This window comes from Phacochoerus africanus, chromosome 2 (genome assembly GCF_016906955.1).
Source record: "Phacochoerus africanus isolate WHEZ1 chromosome 2, ROS_Pafr_v1, whole genome shotgun sequence".
Taxonomy (NCBI): domain Eukaryota; kingdom Metazoa; phylum Chordata; class Mammalia; order Artiodactyla; family Suidae; genus Phacochoerus; species Phacochoerus africanus.
In genome coordinates, this window is record NC_062545.1 from 6,721,410 (window position 1) to 6,736,992 (window position 15,583).

Genomic DNA, 15,583 nt, shown 5'->3' on the forward strand with positions numbered 1-15,583 from the left:
TCCCTCCAGAAACATTCCTTTCCTCGGGGCTGGGACACAGACTCCCTACTGGTCACGTGGGCTTGCTGGTTCTTCCATGAGAGTTTTTCCCAGGAGCAGGAGCCTGGCATGAACAGAGGGGTCTTTAGAAAAGAGAGAGAAAGCACTAACCATCTCCAAATCAGGGAAATCGAAACTGACCTCACATTATCTTTTTTTCAAAAGTGCCTTTGTTTAAATGATTTGGTGAAAACTATCTGTGTGAGTGACCTGGTAGAAGTATTGTACGATGCAAGGAGGTCATTACTGGTCTTTTTAGCAGTACTGTCACCAAACTCAAATCCGGCTGCTCGCCACCCGAAAATCAGTAACCGAGAGGCAGCTGTAGAGAGGGAAAGTGCTTTTTGTAAGAATGCTGGCAATCTGGGGAGATGGTGGTCTCAGTGTCCCCAAAAACCATCTCTCAAGATTCTGCTCAGCCGTGACAGTTCTTAAAGGGAAAAGGGGGAGTTCCCATCGTGGCGCAGTGGTTAACGAATCCGACTAGGAACCATGAGGTTGCAGGTTCGATCCCTGGCCTCGCTCAGTGGGTTAAGGATCTGGCATTGTCATGAGCTGTGGTGTAGGTCTCAGACGAGGCTCGGATGCTGCGTTGCTGTGGCTGTGGCATAGGCTGGCAGCTGCAGCTCCGATTAGAACCCTGGCCTGGGAACCTCCATATGTCGCAGAAGCAGCCCTAGAAATGGCAAAAAAAGACCAAAAAAAAAGGGAGAAGGGACATGATCTCAGTTAGTCATTGAGATGGGGGCTCAGAGCAGTCGCCTCCCCTGCCGCAGGCTCACGCTGACTTCTTGCGATCCCTCTTTCGACGTCGTCTCGTTCACACGGTTTGTTGACACAGCGTGTCGGGGAGATAACTGGAGGGAAAGCTCGGGGAGAGAGCCCGGCGTCTGCTAATTCTGATTCTCCGTTTCCATCTGATTCTTCATTTCCACTTCTTTGATCTACAGACAGAACCTACAGGTTAGGCAAGATGTTGTGTGATCAAAAGATTTGATCAGTGGAGTTCCCATTGTGGCGCAGAGGAAACAAAGCGACTAGGAACCATGAAGTTTCGGGTTCGATCTCTGGCCTGGCTCAGTGGGTTAAGGAGCCGGCATTGCCATGAGCTGTGGTGTGGGTCCAAGACGAGGCTTGGATCTAGTGTTGCTATGGCTGTGGTGTAGGCTGATAGCTATAGCTCTGATTCAATCCCTAGCCTGGGAATCTGCATATGCTATGGGTGCGGCCCTAAAAAAAAAGCTAGAAAAAACAAGATTTGATAGGTTCACTGGGGCCAGAGATGAGTAGAGCATGGGGGTGCCTGGTTTAAAAGTTAGTTACAAGATTTCCCACTGTGGCGCAACAGGATCAGCAGCAGCACTTGGACGCAGATTGGATCCCAGGCCCCACATAGTGGGAAAAGGGACCTGGTGTTGCTTAGCTGCACCTGTGACTGGAATTCGAACTCCGTATGCCATGGTGATGCCAGAAGGATGTCACTGGAATCCAGGTTCTTGTTCGCATAGCCCAAGAATGAACTTGGTGAACACACAGGCAGCAAGCAAGCAAAGTCTTTTTTACAGGAAAGCAAACAGCTGCCAGGACAGGCTGGGAGGGGGAAGAAGAGCTTCCACTCTCTATTGTCTTATAGGGGCTTTTATCCCTTAAAAATGGGGGAGGGGGTACCAAGACAAATGTGGTTTTCTCCCATTGGCCTCGCCAGGTTACCTGTATCAGTCCTTGTCCAATAGGGGTCTTGGGGTGGAAATGTCCCGTAAGTCTCATGGTTTCTTTGCCTTTTTCTTCCAGTAAACCGAGTCACAGGGGGTTAGGGATTGATGTCCATCTGGGCGCAGGGCCACTCCCTACAGTAAACAAGGCCTATGGGGAGGTTACTCCCTGGAGCCCTTAAGCCGCAAATGTTCATCAATGGCCGTATCAAAGAAGGCGTGGAGCCCGCGCTCCTACACTCCAGACCTGAGTTAGTATATGGTGCCTCAATGGGGTGGCCCAAAAAGAAAAAGAAAACATTAGTTACAATGTAGCTTTGCTAAAGTGACAAGAAAAGGGGTTTTCTGCTGAGGGCAGTTTCCTGCAAAGGGCTGTTTACAGTCTCATGGACTCTGCTCAACCATCTCTCAGTCTTGATTAGGTAAAGACCGTGTGTACTGAGCCTTACCCTGTGCTGTGCTAGATCAGGCTTAGGGAAATGCAAATACATTTTCTTTTATTTATTAATTATGATCAGCCAAACCTTAAGGGACAGGAGTAAAAACTTGAGCACCGTTGATGAATTTGCTCATCCTTTAGTCATTTTATTGACAGGAACCTCATACCCAGACATAGAAATTCCAGAGCAATTTTAATGTCACAGTACAGAATTGTAAATACTAGAATTTTAAAAATGCTAAAATGAGAGCATAATAAAAGGAATCCTTGTAAGGTGCTTTGTGGATTTATTTACTCAACATTAGCGTAACTAAAGAAACATAATTAGTGAATTCAGGTCTTCTCAGCGGCTCCTAAAATGCTGGCCCTGAGCCTATTGGGAGATTTAGGACTGAATTGTCATTTCTATAGAAGAGGCAGCAAAGGCTCTTAGTCTGTGGATTTATTTTAGCTTGGAAGTTGCGGGGGGGGGGGGGGGGGGGGAATTCAAATGCAAACTCACTAGGCCCTCTTGTCAGGAGTAATAACGACCCTGAGACCTCCCCTGCCTCGGGGCCAGAGGTCTAGACCAGACTGGAACCTGAGGCTGTTGGGGAATGGGTTTATTCCAGCAATTTTCACCCTGATGCTCCAGCTATAATAAACACGGACAGAGCCTTACACGATACCCTAACGTCTATTTATTTGAAATCAGAGCATTGCTTATCCTGAAGCTTCCAGGGGCGTGATCCACTCAATAATCCCCCCAATTCTAGAGGAAGCAGACAATGTGCTATTAACGGTTGAGGCGGCCCCACATTAAAAGAAGAAAAGCCACCCAGAAATGAGGGAGAGAGAAAGTTAGCGCTTGCCTTAAGGGCCAATGGCCAGTATCTAGAGGCCAGGGTGTCTGCAAACCCCATCAATTAGCAGTCATTAAATCGAGCATTTGCGCAGACCCGGCATCCTGCTGGACTCTGCGAAAATGCAGAGAAGTACATTTCTCTGCAGAAGGGCATCAGGGAGACTTCGAGGGAAATAAATCATGGTAAGAATTTGCTACAACAAAGTTCAGTGACCATAGCTTTGTATAATGCTTCCCCAGACGAGTCATGGAAGGTGGGTCAGAGTTTGTCAACAGGACAATGGGATATAAGGATGACAAAGAATATTCCGAAAGGGCACCGAATGGACTGAGTGGCAAGACTCTTCAACTAGACCGTTCCATCCATTCCTGCCTCCCCAAGACAGGATCTGGTTCAGAGACGTCTGAGAGAAGGTTGTTGCGTGATGGTGGTACGGGTTGAAGGAACACACACAACCTACAAGTTGGGAGTTCAGTTTTGTCTGGGGAGGTTCCTGAGGACTATAGCCTGTAATAGCTTCTCAGGAATAGCTCTGAGAACTGCTCCGAAGAGATAAGAAAAGAGCCAGGGTATATAGGAGTTTTTACTGGAAAAAAAAGAAAACGTAGTGGAAATCAAAAGATTACTGCTGATCATGCAAAACGGACCTCTCAAGTTAACGATTTTGATGCTTTACTGGATATGGGAAAATGCAAGAGCCTGGGCTCTTTGGAATTATTCCTTAGACATGCATGGTAATTGTCTAGGGCCAGTATCCAGATCATGAAACATTTCTTGGTTTTCTCCATCATGGATTCCCCTTGGGGGGGTGGGTCTAGCATTGTTGGGGAGGGGCAGCTGTAGAGGCCAATGGCTTGGGTTCAGGCAACATGGGTTGTTTACTGGGATGGCAGGCAACATTCTCTTTCCACAGGGGCATCTATAAAGAAAGTGACATTCTTTCAATCATTCAATAAACAGTGATGATACTGGAAAGATGATACCGGAATCCAGGTTCTTGTTCACAGCAGTCAAAGAATGAACTCCACGAACACACAGGCAGCAAGCTAGCAAAGTCTTTATTAAAGGAAAGCAAATAGCTCCCAGAACAGCTGGGAGGGGGGACAAGAGCCCCTTCTTTATTGTCCTATAGGGATTTTAATCTCTTAAAGGCAGGGAGGGACACCAATGTGGGGTCCAGAAAAATGTGGTTTTCTCCCATTGGCCTTGTTCAGTTACCTCTATCAGTCCTTGTCCAATAGGGCTTTTGGGGTTGGAAATATCCTGAAAGTTTTTGATTTTTGGTTTTTGTGTGTTTTTTGGTGTGGTTTTTTTTTTGGTTTTTTTTTTTTTGTCCTTTTCTTTCCTTAGATTAAGGTGCCATTCCTCTCATTCCTTTTTTTATCAGTTGAGGAGTGGGTAGAGCTTTGCATTTCCTGTAGTAAACACAGCCTGTGGGGAATGTACATTTCCTGTAATGAAACAAGGCCTGTGGAGGTGTTACTCCCTGGAGCCCTTAAGCCACAGATGTTTATCAATATCCCTATCAAAGAATGTATCCAACACTAACTACCTGCGTTAATATTCTGCCTGGGTATTAAACATCTGTAATAAGTTATAGGCTCTGGGGATACAGTCCCTGCTCTCGTGGAATTTACGTTTATAGGATGCCACAAATGTTGCACAATCAATATGATGGGAATTCAGAGAAGGAATCATTAATTCAAGACAGCCTTATTCAAGAGAAAATTCAGAAAGAGATGGCCCTACAGCAAGACCTCTCTGAAAAAAGCATCCTTCCTGCCTGGAGCTCCAGATACCTGGGCCAGCCTCACATGCCTCTTATTTGAAAACAAATCAGGTGGACCAACCAAACTAGAAAAGTCTGCCAGTCTTGCCTGCGAACCAAAGGCCAGTAGTATGGAGGGGGTTTGCTGCCGCTTTATTTTTTCCAAGTGTCTGATCCATTCAGGGTCCCGCGGAAGAGAGAGCTCTCCCCCGATGAGCACGTGAAGAGATTTTAGTTGAAGGGTCGCCGATGACTTACCGTGGTAGGGAAGGGTCGCAAGAACCAAAATCGGAGTCCAGCGTGACTGCCTCGGCCTGAAGGGGTGAGGACAGACACCTTGGGGACCCCTCTCTCCCACCCTCTGGTCTCTTGCTAACGTCTCCCGTTGGCCACACCCAATGGAAAGCCAGCCGCAGGGGACCCAAGGATCACAGCCTGTGGATTTCAGCTTTCTACCTGCAGGGCGGAGGAGGGAATGAAAGAAAACGCAGCGACCCGTGTACTCTCTTGGGGCTGGAGTGCTGTGTCTCCAGGGTCCTCGTTTCAACCATAGCTACTCTTGGACCTGGAAAGGGAGGAGCCCCACAAGCTATTTCGTCCAATGGAAAGAGCCGGTTCCTTTTGGCAAGAGAATGAAAAGGTTTGTCTTCAAACAGAACCCGTTTATTTTCTGTTGCCTACATTTCTCTCAAAGAGCTGTGACCTCCGCATGGATGCCCTCTGCAAGCGCACTGACCCCAAATCTAACCGGATGACCCTCCGAACATCTAACAATAAAAATCGAATGGCAGCCTCCCCCTTGGGACAGAAGGCATCAGATGGGTCCTCATTGTGTGAATGTTGCTATTACAACAAAAAACCCTCATTAGCCCCCTTCAGATGTCCTTTCAGTCCCCTCCGTGTGGAAGGATTTTCCTTTTCGCCATCTGGGGCTACTTGCACCATCTCCCTCTAGGGCTGAGCGGTTTCTGTGCTTTCATATTATACTACCCAGCCCATGTCTCCTGGGGCCCAATCAAGCTTTTCCCATCCGTTAGGCTGCTTGACCATAAACCTAATGCATTTTTTGATTAATGCAACTTTTTTTTTTCCAAAGCAACCCCCAAAATTGGTTTTAAATTGGTTTTAAAATATTGAACAAGCTTTAAGTTGAAAGTGCTGGGGGTTTGGGAAAACAGTGACAGAAGATCAATCCATCACAGGCTAATGAGAGTCCAGCTCCATCTGCTTCTTCTTGCCTGTGCTGGCTTAGTTCTGTCCAATGGGTTGCTCTCCACATAGCTCCCCTGGAGGCTTTCTGATAAGTAAACACTTGCTCTTGTAAACCACATCAATCAATTCACTCTCCCAGGGGCTCTAAGCCGTGGATGGTATGCTCCCAACTCCACGGAAGGCACACTGAGACCGCCAGAGTTTAGTCTTTTCCTCGGCTGCACCTGATCAAGGCAGTTTGGGAACAGTGACTGCTCTCCCTCTGATGAATAAATCCAGCATCTCATGGGACTCTGCTGATCCCTGCCTGCCAAGCACCTACTCAACCTCCAGACCCAGGTCATATGTTACCTCCTCCATGCAGCCACCCCACTCCCTCCTCCAAGCTCTCAGACAACTACACGCACCTCTGTTATACATTCATCCCTCTGAAATATCGTTTCTCTGTATCTTCACTAAAATTCTCAACTTCCTTAGTGCAAGGTTTGTACCTGTTTTGTTTTGTTTTTATTTTGGGGGGGGGGTGTTGGCCACACCTGTTGCATGTGGAAGTTCTGGGACCAAGGATCAAACCCATGCCCACAGCAGTGACCCAAGCCACAGCAGGGACAACACCAGATCCTAACCTGATGAGCCGCCAGGGAGCTCCATACCTGTTTTGTCTTTACAACCCCAGTGCCTCGCATATAGGAGGCACGCATGAAATGTTCCCGAATGAATGACAGCTCCTTCTTTCATCCCATGGGTCCATCCTCCCCATGAAGCTGGGAAAGCTGCAAGCAGGGCAGGAGGGGGTGGACCAAGACGCGCCGCAGGGACGCAGGAGCTCCTGAGCTCCCCTCCTCCCACAGACACACAAAACATACAGGCACACCTCCGAGACAGGGCAAGTTCCATCCCAGATCATCGCAACAAAGTGAATACCACAATAAAGTGAGACACAATTTTTTTGTTCCCCATTGCATATGAAAGTAAACATTTTATTGTCTTCCATTAAGTGGGCAGTAGCACTGCGTCCAATAAAAATACACAACTTAATTTTAAAATACTTTATTGCTAAAAAAAAAAAAAATGCTATCCTCTGAGACTTCAGCAAGTCATAATCTTTTTGCTGGTGGTGGGTCTTGCTTCGCTGTTGACGGCTGCTGACTGATCAGAGTGGTGGTCCCTCAAGTTGGGGCGGCTGTGGCAGGTTCTCAAAATACGACAACAATGACGTCTGCCACACCGACTGAGTCTTCTTCCGAGAACAGTTTTCTCTGTCGCATTTTACCCACAGCGGAACTGTTTTCAAAATTGGAGTCAATCTTCTCAAATCCTGCCACTGCTTTATCAAGGGTTTAGGTAATATTGTAAATCCTTTGTTATCATTTTAAGCCATCTTCACAGCATGTTCGCCAGGAGTAAAATCCATCTCAAGGAGTTCCCGTCGTGGCGCAGTGGTTAACGAATCCGACTAGGAACCATGAGGTTGCAGGTTCGGTCCCTGCCCCTGCTCAGTGGGTTAACGATCCGGCGTTGCCGTGAGCTGTGGTGTAGGTTGCAGACGCGGCTCGGATCCCGCGTTGCTGTGGCCCTGGCGTAGGCCGGTGGCTACAGCTCCGATTTGACCCCTAGCCTGGGAACCTCCATATGCCGCAGGAGCGGCCCAAGAAATAGCAACAACAACAACAAAAAAAAAGACACAAAAAAAATCCATCTCAAGAAACAGCTTTATTTACTCATCCGTAAGAAGCAACTCCTGGAGTTCCCATCGTGGTGCAGTGGTTAACGAATCCGACTAGGAACCATGAGGTTGCGGGTTCGGTCCCTGCCCTTGCTCAGTGGGTTAACGATCCGGCGTTGCCGTGAGCTGTGGTGTAGGCCACAGACGCGGCTCGGATCCCGTGTTGCTGTGGCTCTGGCGTAGGCCGGTGGCTACAGCTCGGATTCGACCCCTAGCCTGGGAACCTCCATATGCAGCCCAAGAAATAGCAAAAAGACAAAAAAAAAAGCAACTCCTTACTCATAAGGCTTTCTCATGAGATGGCAGCCACTGAGTCTCATCTTCAGGCTCCATGTCTAGTTCTAGTTCTCTTGCTACTTCCACCCCAGCTGCAGGGATTTTCTCCCCTAAAACCTTGAACGCCTCCAAGTCATCCATGAGGGTTGGAATCAACTTCTTCCAAACTCCTGTGACTGTTGATATGTTGGCCTCTTCCCCTGAATCATGATTGCTCTTCACGGCATCTGGACGGGTGAATCCTTTCCAGAAGTCTTCAATTTACTTGGCCAAGGTCAATTAGAGGAATCACTATCAAGGGCAGGTATGGCCTTACCAATTGTATTTCTTAAGTAGTGGGACTTAAAAGTTGAAATGACTCCTTGGTCCCTGGGCTGCAGAATGGATGCTGTGTTAGCAGGCGTGAAAACAACACAAGTCGCCTCGTGTGTCTCCATGGAACTCTCGGGTGACCAAGCGCACTGTCAATGAGCAGTAATATCTTGAAAGTGAACTTGGAGAGACAGCAGTGAGTGATGGCTTGAAGCGAGATCTTAATTCTCTGCTCAGGAATTGAACCTGAGCAGCCTGGGTGAAAACCAGGAATCCCAGCCACTAGACTAGCTAAAGGCTACAAGCAGAATTGCTGGGATTCATGTCCCTTGTTGAAAGCAAGAATGTTTTAAGGAGGCAAAGACTGTTAAAAACAGCTACAAAGTTTATTGTCGGAAACACAGTTGGGCATGGGGGAGAGCGCCCAGAGAATCGGTCTGTTTGTCAAGGCAGAAGCAGCGCAGTGACACACACCCAAAGGAAGAGGGCAGGTGTGGGCATCCCCCGCATGAGAAGCAGCCAGAGAGGTGGTTTAAACCACTTATATAGGACAGCTCTTCCGGGTCTTTTTTCACCTTTAGGCAATTAGCTTGTTCTATGTTTCGCACCTGACCAGACCCAGGGCCCTCCCAGGTCCGTGTGCACATTTTTGGCCAAGCTGGATTCCAAAGCCAGGCAGGATGGCAAGGTTATCCAGACTTATTATGGCCTGGCACCTCCTCCCTTTCTGACCCAGGTGGGGCTCTCTGCACATGTATAGTTGGGGCCTCCCTGACCCTGAAGATAGGAAGTATGTGACTTCTTGGCCTTTCACCCATGCAGGGCTCAGCCCCTCTTTGATCCTGTCGTTACCATTGTTTAAGGAGTTCGCAGAAGACACGTTCCAGTGATTTGCCTTGTGCCTGTTGTTATTTCTATCTTGAAGTATTGCTAGGGGGCTGGTTGTAAATGACTGTCCAGGAGCCCACCTCTCTCCTGCCTCAGGAAGTGTAAACAAGAGGCCAGTTGTAAGTACCTATCCTCCAGCCCATCTATCTCCTGCCTCAAAAGGAACCTTTTTCTCTGAGCAGTAGGTCTCCACAGTGGGCTTAACATATTCAGTAAACCACGCTGTAAAAAGAGGCGCCATCACCCAGGCTTTGTTGCTTCTTTTACAGAGCACAGGCCGAGCAGATGGAGCATAATTCTTAGCATCCTAGGATTTTCCAGATGGTGAATAAGCAGAGCTTCCACTTAAAATCACCTGCTGCATGTAACCCTAACAAGAGAGTCAGCCTGTCCGTTGAAGCTCTTCAGCCAGGCATTGACTTCGCCTCTCTAACTCTGAAAATCCTAAATATCATCATCTTCCAAGAGAAGGCTATGTGACCTGCTGTTTGGGTAACAGCCTTCATGAGCGAGCGTAGCTACATCTTCTGGAGAAACGCTACAGCTCCTACATCAGCACTTGCTGGTTCACCACGTACTTTGGTGTCAGGGAAATGGCTTCGTTCCTTCCGCCTGGTGAGCCAAGCCCTGCCAGATGCAGCCCTTTCTTCTGCAGCTTCCTCACCTCTGAGGCTTCAGAGCATTGGCCGTGCTCTTAGGCTTTGGCTTAAGGGAGTGTTGTGCTGGTTTCCTCCTCTATCCAGACCACTCAAGCTTTCTCCCCATCAGCAATACAGCTGTTTAAATTCCTTATCATTCATGTGTTACATTTCCTTCAAGAGCTTTTCCTTTGCATTTTGAGACCTTGACTGAATAGCTGATGTAGGAAGTCTGGCTTTCAGTCTGTCCAGGCTTGGGACTTGCCTTCTTCATTAAGCTTAATCACCTCTAGCTTTTTTTTTTTTTTTTTGCTTTTTAGGGCTGAACCCACAGCCTTTGGAAGTCCCAGGCCAGGGGTCGAATGGGAGCTACCGCTGCCCGCCTACGCCAGAGCTACCGCAACACAGGGATCTGAGCCGCATCTGAGACCTATACCACAGCTCACGGCAATGCCGGATCCCTCACCCACTGCGTGAGGCCAGGGATCGAACCGCATCCTCATGGATACTCGTTTCCAATGCGCCACGACGGGAACGCCAATCACCTCTAGCTTTTTTATTTGAGCAGAGAGACTCACAACTCTTTCTTTCATGTGAACATTTACAGACCATTGCAGGGTTGTTACCTGGCCTAATTTCAGTGTTCGTATGTCTCAGGCCTGAGGAAAGGGAGAGGGACAGGGAGCACTCGTCTATGGCGCCGTCCGAACACTCGCAGATTTATCCCTCAAGTTCAAAGTCTCAGGTGGGCGCCGTTCATGGTGCCTGCAGGTACCACAGCAGCATCAAAGGTCACCGATCACAGCTCGCCAGTACAATCGTAATGGAAAAGTTAGAACTCTTGTAAGAATTACCAAAATGTGACGCAAAGGCCAGAGTGAGCAGGTGCTATTGGAAAAGTGGCACCAGTAGACTCGCTGCAGGTAGGGCTGTCCCAAAACGTCACTTTGTAAAAATGATGTCTGTGGGTGCAGTACAACAAAGCACAGTAAAATTGCCTGCAGAGTTACACACTGTGCGGTGAAGGGGACCAGAGACTCGCCGAGTGACTCCTACACACCAACCACAGAGAGAATCCCCGCACGGAAGCAGGCAGGGAAGGCTGAGACATCATCTTGCCGTTAAACCCACCCCAGCACTGTGCCTTACAGTTGTCAAGAAACTCCCAACCATCAGCTTCTCCTGAAACGCCAAGGGTTTGGACCCTACCTCTGGGGTTCAGCAGAGGGACGGGCTCCCCAAGCAGCTAGCCCTGAAAACCCACAGGGCTCAGGTTCTGAAGCCTCCTGAGATTACAACAAAGAAGCCATTTTAACAGAGGCACCATGGCTGTGCCCCCGCCCCCCCCCCCCCCGGGGCTTAGCAGCAGATGCAGGCAAATCACCCATCCTTCAGTCTTTCTCTGAAAGAGATTTATCTGCACAACATTGAAACGTGCTGTCTGAGAGCCAGGCTTTTAATGTAGCAGGCACAAGGCACTGGCTGGGATCTCCCCAAAGACTGGGGGAGCCAGGGCTTCTCCCTCCAAACCAGTGCAAACACCAGTGCCTCCCTGGAAGATGCTTGTGGGCTTGTCTGCCACTGCAGCTTTTAAGGCCACTGTGCCGGAGATGGGTCCCCAAACACCTGGTCTGATGGACCAGGAGGCTTCCATTCAGGAGTCCCGTAGGACTGGAGCACAAAGAAGCTCTTCCTAGCTGCCTGTCCCTCCAGGGCTCAGCACAAAGGGGGCAGGCAAAAAAAAAAAAAAAAAAGCCAGACAGAGAAAGATGAAAACTGCACTGTATCACTTACTCTGTAAAAAAAACAATGTTTTAAACTCAGAAACAGCAGTGGGAGCTGAGGGGTGGGAGAAATAGGGAGAGACCAGTGAAAGGGAACAAACTTTCGGTTATAAGACGTGAAGGTCTTGCCCACCCCCCGCCCCACACACCCCCGCTGTGGGGCAATAGGATCGGCCGCGTCTCTGGAGCAGTGGGACGCACGTTTGATCCCCAGCACAGTGGGTGAGGGATCCAGAGCTGCCCCCGCTGCGGCACAACTGCACCTCAGATCTGATCCCTGGCCCGGGAACACCATGTGCCAAGGGGCGGCCAAAAATGAAAAAGAAAAAAAAATATACAAGATCTGAGAATCTAGTGTATGATAATGGTAACTATAGTCGATAACGCTGTCTTATATGATTGGAATTTGCTAACAGAGTAAGACTCTAACTGTCCTCCCCCCCCAAAAGAGAAAACATGGGGAGGAGGTAAATTCGTGAGGTGACGGATTGTTAAACTTCAGAGGAGGAATCCTTCGCGACGTGTACACAATGTATCGTATCATCAGGTTGTACGCTTCACATCTTATAAATGTGTCAGTTATGCCTCAATAAAGCTGGAACATTAGGAGTTCCCCTCATGGCTCAGTGGTTAACGAACCTGGCCAGGATCCTTGAGGATTCGGGTTCGATCCCTGGCCTCGCTCAGTGGGTTAAGGATCCGGCATTGCCATGGGCTGTGGTGTAGGTCTCAGATGCGGCTTGGATCCCATAGGGCTGTGCCTGTGGTGTAGGCTGGTGGCTGCAGCTCTGATTTGACCCCTAGCCTGGGAACTGCCGTAGAACCAGCCCTAAAAAATCAAACAAAAAACTGAGAAATTAGAAGTGAATATATGTACACAAATTTTCAGATAGGAAATATCTTTCTTAGCAAAATCTGAAATAATCATCCCTCTTGAAAAACTAAAAACATTCTAGCTACTTGATTTGAAAGGAGAAAAAAATGGTAACTTTAAAATGTCCAATACAGATTGTCTTAAAGGATAACAAATAAGTTGGTTAAACTATTTTGCCAAAAAAAAAAAAAAAGTGGGGGAGGGGCAGTAGCTTCTGGACTGGCTTTTGTCTCAGTTCTCTTTTAACCCATGAGAGAAAATAAGACTCCCACAGGAAACCACTGTCCCCATCTGCCACCTCAATTAGAAAACCAAAGCCACCATGTCGCCAGGGAAAGAGATTCACTTACACTCGTGGTTGTTTACGGAGCTCTGTCACATCCACTACCACATTCGGAGCCTCACGACAACTTGGGCGGTGGATTTAGAAGCCAGGCAAGGTGCAGGGATGGACGGTGACCCGCCGGGGGTTGTCGAGGTGACGTCAGCCGGGGGAATCGTTCTTCTGGGTGTCGCTCTGCATGTTGCAAAAGGGAGACGTGCAGGTTACGGCCGGCCGGGGAAATGCTGTTCCCGGGTGGCAAGTGGAAATGCCGACGGGCCCCAGACTCGCCCCTGAAAGAGCCAGGTGGGCTAGATGAAACTCACGGGCTCTCAGGGCTTTGAGAAGGATAAAGATATCCTATGCGTTGCATCTAACTTTCCTATTGAAACAAACAAAGCAACAGCAGAAAAGCATATGGAAACACTAGCCAGCAAACCCCGTTACCCAGACGGTGACGGAGGCCGTGCCGGGCGCGAGTGGCTTGTCAGTGCCACCTGGCTGTGTTACTCCAGTCTGTGGTTACCAGGCAGAAATGAGGAACCAATGCCACCAGATCACCCAAAGTGATGTTTTAACATTCGAGTAGCTTGAAAGCTGTGTGTTTATGTTAAACAGGCTTATTTTTAACTGTCAAGAACTAACTTTAAAAAAATTTAAATTGTCTATCGGTGGAATTGCGTCTGCGGGCTTTATGTTATGTGCTAAGTCTTTTTTGGACTTTTTTCCAGCGAAGTCTTAATTTCCTATAATCAATGAAGAGAAGGAAGAGGAGAGCTATTCAGGAAATATTTATAAAGTACCAACTGTGCACCGCGCACAGTACTGGCTATTGCAGATACAACATGAAACTTAGACCAGCCTCTGATCTCATGAGGTTTATAATCTAGTGACACAGAAAAACAACTTAGCAAATAATTAGTGTATGCGAACAGCCACAGAAGGGGAAGTTCGGGATGTTATCACTCTTCCGAGAGGTTTAAGAAACTGTTCACAGCAAGACGTGACATCTGACAGCTGAACGATGAACCCTCCAGGCAAGGGTGGGACCTAAGGGTGCCTTAGGTGGAGGGTCAAGAGAAGCAAATGAAAGATCGAGGCTGTGTGTTCCGAGAAGTGAAGGAAGCTCAGTGTGGTTGTTGCATAAAGTGTTGGTGGCAGTGGCAACAGACAGTAGTTGGTGGCAGTCGTGACCATCGGAGGGAACAGGCAGCACGTAAAGCGTCTCAGCAGTCAGGTTAAGGAGGTCGGAATTAAGGGCAGTGAGAAGCATTAAAGGACTCTAATGAGATGGACAGCATCAGATGGGTGCTTTCTGAAAGATCAAGAGCTGCACTATGAAAACGGGGTGGGAGCAGTTGTGATTGCAACAGGTCCTGTTTCCAGGAAACAAACTCTAAGACTCTTATGGCTTGAGCACTGGTTTTGGAGGGCATGACGGGGACTGGTCCCGAGCACGGTGGAGGAAGCAGGTTGGGCAGAGGGCAGAGTTAGACCATGGTACTGATGGAGCAGGGACTCAGCCCGTCCCGTAAGGAGCTCTGGAGCTGGGATGGCCCTTCTGAGTTGCTCTGCACCAAGGTGGGGCTGGGGGAAGGCTTTTATCCCCGTGCATCGCCCAGTGTGAGGATGTGAGCTCCCCTGACCCAGGAGGGAACATGACTTGGCGAAGCAGCTTTCTCCAGCTGAGATCGAGACCTGGCACAGGGCTGCCTGCTGCCAACGTGCCCAGCAGCGGGGGGTTGGTGGCGCTGCCAGTCGCAGAGCACTCGCTGCGGTCTGCCCCTTGCACTGCTTCAAAAATGGGGAAGAGACTGGGGAGGTTTACAAGAGAAAGGGAAGTGGGGTGGACAGCAGCTCGCACCTCGGTGGCTGGCCTTGAGGATGTGGCTTTTTCTCCTTCCCCGCCACCCATCCTCAACCTCCCGCACCCTCAGCGAAGCCCCTCTAGGCCATCCCCCAATGGGTTCGAGCCCCTGGTTACCTGCCATTCTAAAGCCATGGCTCCTGAGCGTCATGGTTTTCTCTGCAGAATGGGCAGGGGAGAACCAAGTGATGCCTCAGGGCATCGCCTGGGTACCAACCATAGTCCTCCTTCCTCCGTTCTGTAGCTACGACCCCACTTTTTCCTGAGGGTCAGTTACCCCACCGGCAGTGACTTCTTTCCTCGCCTGCCAGCCTCTGGGTAGACAGCACATCAAGTGACCAAATGGCAGCTGTAGCTTGAAGTTCTTCGGATGCGTTCCCTGGCGGAAGCATTTGCCCTCTGTATCTGTACGGCACTGAGAGTGATGCTAAGTGGGACCAGTCCTACTTCCGCCCCACGATTCCTGAGCCGTTGTCTTTGTGGATTTAGGGTGTGAATCTCACCTGGAAGAATATAGCACCTCATCTCCAACGACTGCCGCAGGTGTAGGGTCTCCAGCTGCATCTCGAGAGGCAGGTCCACCTCTCTTATCAGCAGCTTCTGGGTGATAGGATGCATGATGGGACCACTGAGTACCCTGGTCGTGCACCCCCGTGACACGTCCTCTGCTGGGAAGTGGGTTTCTTTGGTCCCTACATCAGCCTTGGCAAGTGAAAGCCTCAGCTGTGGGGTCCCAGCAGAGCGGCCATCCTGCCCCCATGATTCCTCCGTCCGGGAGTCCCTTGACCACACGGGTCCGTGTGGTGGGGCCGCTGACAGAGGCTGGCTGACATCAACTGGCTGGCTCATTCTGCTTACTTGTGGAAGCCCCTTCCTAGCAG

The 15,583-nt window shown here is 49.2% G+C and overlaps 1 protein-coding gene across 3 annotated transcripts in view; it reads left to right on the top strand.

Moving 5' to 3' along the window:
- Nucleotides 1–15,583, top strand: part of PRKN (parkin RBR E3 ubiquitin protein ligase) — a 1,272,474-nt gene that overhangs the window by 1,235,281 nt on the left and 21,610 nt on the right. The gene's annotated exons all lie outside the window — the stretch shown is intronic.